We start from the raw sequence: 6213 nt of genomic DNA, 5'->3' as shown, positions 1-6213 counted from the left end.
TTGTTCCCCCACGCTGTCATCCATCACCTCTGACTCCATTCACCGCTCGGGGCGTCCTCAGAGAAGCTGCATTTCCCCCAGTTTATTGAAACGGAAGCCAAGATGGGGGACAGGCGGGTGACGCGTCCACCATTTCCAGGGTAGAAGACGGTGGAGCCAGGATCTGAAGCCAGGTCTTTGGTATCCAAGCTGTTTTAGCTACAGAAGTCTTCCCTTTCAGGATGCCTGGGCGGCTCAGTCGTAAGCGTCTGCCTTCAGCTCAGGCCATGATCTCAGGGTCCTGGAATCATGTCCCGCATCAGGCTCCTGCTCAGTAGGGAGCCTGCCTCCCCGCTGCTTGTGTGCATTCTCTCTCTCAAATAAATAAATAAAATCTTAAAAAAAAAAAAAAGAAGAAGTCTTCCTTTTCATTTATCCAAGCTTCCTAAAGCACCTGCCGCGTGCCAGGCATGGGGCTGAGGCCTGGGGTGCAGAGATGGGGCAGGAGGGATGGTTTCTACGGTGGGCACTCAAGCCCCATGAGCAGGACAGACATTGACCTAAGCCATCACTCTCTCCCTGGAGTACCACGGTTTGCGACCTCCTCAGAGGGACTGGTGCTCGGCCTGTGTTGAAGGATTTCACGTGGGGAGCCCAGTGGGCAGGCTCGGGGCACCGCGAGCCGGCAGGGACAGGGGTCATCGCTGTTTGTGCTCCAAAGCGAGGGGAGAAGGAACCGAAAATTAATTAGAATGGTTATCTGAAAGGGGAGGCAGAAGAAGAGTGGGGGATGGGGCTGGAAGTTGAGCTTCTCTGAGGGCGTCCTGTTCGGTAGTTTTAAGCTTGGAACCTTCCATTTTACATCGTTATAAAACAAAACTAAATTTTATTTTATTTTACTATTTTTTTAAAAGATTTTATTTATTCATTTGACAGACAGAGACCACAAGTAGGCAGAGAGGCAGGCAGAGAGAGAGAGGAGGAAGCAGGCTCCCCGCTGAGCAGAGAGCCCGATGTGGGGCTCGATCCCAGGACCCTGGGATCATGACCTGAGCCAAAGGCAGAGGCTTTAACCTACTGAGCCATCCAGGCACCCCTAAAACAAAACTAAATTTTAAACATCTTTTTAAATCCAGAATACTTAAGATGTGAAAACATAGTAAAATGATCAAATACATTGAGTTGGTAGCATACACAGAGAAGAATTTTTTCCAAGTTATTTAATTAATTTTATTTTTAAAAAGATTTTATTCATTTATCTGAGAGAGTGAGACAGAGACAGAGGGAGCAGGGTTGGAGGGAGAAGCAGACTCCCTACTGGGCTCGGATGTGGGGCTCGATTCCAGGACCCTGACATGACCTGAACCAAAGGCAGATGCTTAACAGAATGAGCCACCCAGGTGCCCCGGGTTTATTTCTTTTAAAGATTTTATTTTTAAGTGATCTCTACACCTAATGTGGGGCTTGAACTCATGCCCGAGATCGAGAGCTGCATGCTCCGCCGACTGAACCAGCCGGGCGCCCCCTCTGAGTCATTTTTATTTTTTATTTTTTAAATTTAATTTATTTAAAAAAATTTTAATTTATTTCTTTCCCCTCTGGGTTATCTTTAAACATGGTGATTTTACCATCACACCTAATGGGGTAAGTATGTCCTAAGGACAAGAAGGGCTGCAAAGAAATCCAAATGGTGCTCAGGAATCTTGTCAGTATCTAGTCAGTAGTAGTATTGTTACTTTGAAGCTGCGTGTGTACTCACATGCGTGTAATTGCTACACTATGTTACTATGTGTACAGAAATAGTTAGGTTTCTGCCCTCAGTAACAATAATTTCAGGATAATAAAACAGAGATCCAAATATAAAATCGAGAAATCTAAGTAAAAATGTTGTAATCGTAAATTCGAATTGGAAATAATCAGTGTTGAGTCGATAAAATCTTTTCTAAGGGGGCTGTGCTTTACAACCCTGTGTACTTCTCGGCCTGGAGACAACCACAAGCAGGGGTATCAGTGGATACCTTGGGCCTGGACAGTGGTTTCTCTCTTTCGCATATGGGGGAACCAGGGCTCCCTGGAGAGATGCGGCTTCCAGATCTGGGGCAAGGATATATAGGATGTGTCTGGGATATCATTTTAGGCCAGAAAACAAGAAATTTACCTAAGACTACTGAAGTCATGCCCAAAAGATGCAGTGGCCTTCTGGAATGGGCTCTTGGGAAAAAAATATCAGAGAAAGACTAAAACTCAATGGACCAAAAAATACCAAATATATAGAAAATATAGGAGCTCATATGGTGCTAAAAAATGAAAGAAAACTCATTGGTCAATTTTGGAGGTTGCTAGAGGAACCGTTTGTTATTCTGTAAATTGACAAATAGAGAGGAAGAAGCAAGTGTTTGTCCTGCCTTTTCTGTCCAAATTCTATCTCGAAGAAATCTCGTCGTGGGTTCCGGGCTGCTGTAGATAATGACCACAAGCGGCCTGGTTTGAAAGAACAGAAATGTATTTTTTTCCCCACAGTTCCAGAAACCATAAATCTAAACTCAAGGCATTGGCAGGGCTAAGGTCCCCTCTGGTCTCTACCAGAGAGCCCTTCCCTGCTTCTGCCAACTCTAGTGTCTCCAGGAGCCCCTGCCCGAGGCTTCGCGCCTCTGATCTCTGCCTCTGGCTTCACATCACCTTCTCTTCCCTCTGTGTCTGTGTCCCTCTGTCTGTCTCTCACAACACTCGCCATCAGCTTTAGGGCCCACCCGACAATCCAGGATGATTTCATCTCAGAATCCTTCGTTAACCTACAAAATCCTTAACGGCATCTGCAAAGATCTTTTTTTTTCAGATAAGGTCACAGTCTCAGTCTCTGAGTGGATGTATCTTTCGGGGGGGGGGCACCATTCAACCCTCTACAGTTGGTGAATGGAAGGTCCTCCTGGAGCGGTTCCAGCTCGTAAATTCAAAAGGAATCGTTTTGCAGCCACAGTGGAGCGGTGGACGCAGGTGATGACCCTCATCGGCTCCTAGCACCTGAAGGTGGCAGGTAGAGAAGGTCTTTGTCCAACAGATGGGCTGGGCAGGTCACCTTTGGAGATACTTAGCAGTGTTCATATCACTCCGGGTGAAATAAGCTAACATTCTGTGCTTCTTGGACTACACAGCCGTGCCAATGAAATGGGCTGCAAAGGAGAATTTTTTTTTTTTTTTTTTTTGAGCCTGGATCTAATTAAGCCTATAGCTATGAGCAGTGTCCAGAAAATGCAGGGGACAGAAGGACAGGTGTTCGCTGGGAAGACAAAGGCTCCATGAGGACTTGTCCTCTGCAGGAAACCCCAAGTATCGGAGAAGAGTAGCTGACGTCTAATGGCGCTTGGGGACGATGGGCCGAAGGAAGGAATCCAGACCACAGAAAATAATTCCTAAAAAGCAGGAGGAAAAAGAACTAGCAGCCTATGAGAAAAATCATGAACAGGGGCAAGCTGACAATTTACAGGGGAGGACATGGGAATGCCAGTAAATGCATGGAAGTACTCGCTCTCACTAGTAATTAAGGTAACGAAAATGGAAACCACAGCAAGATGCCGTCTCACACCCCCAGTCAGGCACGAACCTCGAAAAGTCTGACAGTACCAAGCACGGCTCAGGACAAGGGACCGTCCTCATCATCTGTTGGTAGAACTGTCCACGGGAACCCATGCTCTGAAAGCAGTTTGGTGATATCTATTAAATGGAACATGTCTATGCCTATGACCCAGAAATCCCACTCGTAGGTACTGACCCTAGAGAAGCTTGCGTGTGTGCATCAGAAACAAAAATGTTTTCATCAGAATTACTTGTGGTTGAAACATACGGGAAACATCTTAAATGTCTGCGAATGGGATCACATTCCATAATCATCGAGGTAGTAGAGTAGTATAGAATGAATGAACCAGAACCACACGTATCAGTGCGGAAGACATTCGCCAGCCACAGAAGCAAGTAGCAGGAAAAATACATACTGCAATATTATTTGTAAAATGTTGAATAATCACAGGGAGTGCCTGGCTAGCTCAGGCTTGATCTCAGGGTCGTGAATTCGAGCCCCACGTTGGGTGTAGAGATTACTTAAAAATAAAAGCTTTTAAAAAAAGTTGAACAATAACAAAATAATTATGCACATATGTGATCTTGAGGTGGCATAAACCATAGTAAAGGGGATTCATGAGAAAAACATGAAATTCAGAACAGTGGTGCTGCTCATTACAGGGAGAGAGAGAACACAGCACTTCACTTGCGTCTGTGATGATGTGTTGTTTAAAGTGGGTGGTGGGTACATGATATTCATTACTCTTTATTAATTATTATTTAATACCTTAAAAACAGAAATCCGATCACATCACTTTCTTACTCAAATTCCTCCAATAGTTTCCCATTATACTTCGACCAAATACCAAGGCCCTAATTGTGGTCTCTACCATTTGGCGCCTGACTACTTCCTGGATGTCATCTCTCCCTTTTGCTCACTGAGCTCAGGCTACAGTGTTCTTCAGACAGACCAATGCATTCCAACCCCAGGGCCTTTGCACATACTGTTCTCACTGCACTGAAGATAGGGCACAAGCTTCTGTTCTTTCTTGCCATGCTTTTTCCACCCACATCACCACAAAAGCCACCAGGCCATCTTCTGTTTTGCCCCAGAGATGGACAATGAGCTTGAGATGACACTGGTTGTCTCAGGTAACACTGTGGTGGGCTGCTTCTTCACCATTTTGCTTGGAACGGTGATCCCAGGGCTGAGCCCACACAGGATTGCTGTGTGATCCTGTTCGGGGCAGAGTTATCTGTGCATTGGGAGAAGAGCTTGCAGAATGGCCCTAGGAAGGATGCGTTGTGGAGGGGGGAGGGACTGTCATCCCAGGTAGAATCATGGAGGTCTCTAGAATCCTCTCCAGTGGATTCCTGCACCAATGAGCCACAGGTTCCCTCCAGCCACCCTGGGCCCCTCCAGATCACATAATGGCCCAGGGCACAGCTCCAAGTGCAGCAATCGATGCTGGTGGGGGCTCAGCCATAAGGGTTGCTTGCATTTATGTTGTGCTTCAAAAGTCACCTTAAGTTCCCAAAGACCTCATCTCCCCTTGAGCCTCACGGCAGTGCCATGTGGTGGGGACTCTGACTCCCAAATTCGAGACAGGGAAACTGAGGCCCAGAGTGCCATAGGGATAGAATTGGGATTCTGTGTCTTTCCACCGCCCTGTGATGCCTCTCCCTGGGGCAAGGAGCGAGATCAGGCGGTTCTCCCATCAGGACTGGGAAAGGTCCAAAAATATCACGGCTTTCAGCACTCGGGAAACGATCAAGAGGACGAAAGCCCGAGTTTCAGGCACACTGGCTCCTGAGCAAACGTACTCCGCCGCACCGTGAGGACACTGAACGCCACTCTTTCCGGTTCCCGGGCCTTCACGAGCGCTCAAGTGTGGTTTCCCCCCGAGGGCGGAGGGCTTGGCTGTTTTCTGGAAAGGGCGCTCTAGCCAGGAAGCCGCTGGTATGACCAGAAACTCACTCACGCGCTAGTGTCCTGAAGCCTTACCAGGCCAGGTGCCACGCTCCTGGAAGTCGCGGTGGGCAGCCGGAGGCAGGGACTCCTGGTACCGCCAAGCGAGCACGTAGCGGGGGACAGGCACAGCAGCGGGAAGGGTAGGAGCTGGAAAAGGCGGGGAGGCCCGGGCAGGCGGGGTGGCAGGAATTGATTTTCTGGGGCGGGGCCCACCGCCACCCGGCCTGGCCAACCTGCCACCAGCCCAGCTGGGACCTTTGGCCTCCTCACTGTCCAGCGCCTTCCAGGGGCTCCTGGGGGAGCAGAAGCCTTGGGCCTGATGGAGACCCCTTGGAGGCAGCAAAAATGAGATGGAGAGATAAAGGCACCAGGAAGTGACCATGGAAGGGGTCTGTCCACTCTGCAACACTTGCAGGTGTAAATTCCTCTATCAAGGTTTTTATTTATTTATTTATTTATTATTATTATTATTATTATTTTCTATTAAAGTTTTTGAACACTTCAGTGCATTTCAGCTCATCAGGCTAGCTCAGCTTTGACATAGCAAGAAATTGGGAATTTTGAAAATGTCTAACCCTAAAGAATTCATCTGAAGACCAGGCTGGCATGAGATTCGTGCGTGTATGTGTGTGTGCGCGCACACGCACGTACCAAGAGATCTGGAAGTTTCCACACCAAGGATTTCAATAATAGAGTCTTCTTGGGTG

The sequence above is a fragment of the Mustela erminea genome, chromosome 10, assembly GCF_009829155.1.
Source record: "Mustela erminea isolate mMusErm1 chromosome 10, mMusErm1.Pri, whole genome shotgun sequence".
NCBI classification, from domain to species: Eukaryota; Metazoa; Chordata; class Mammalia; order Carnivora; family Mustelidae; genus Mustela; species Mustela erminea.
The sequence above is the reverse complement of the archived record's forward strand: the minus strand, read 5'-3'. Positions refer to the sequence as shown.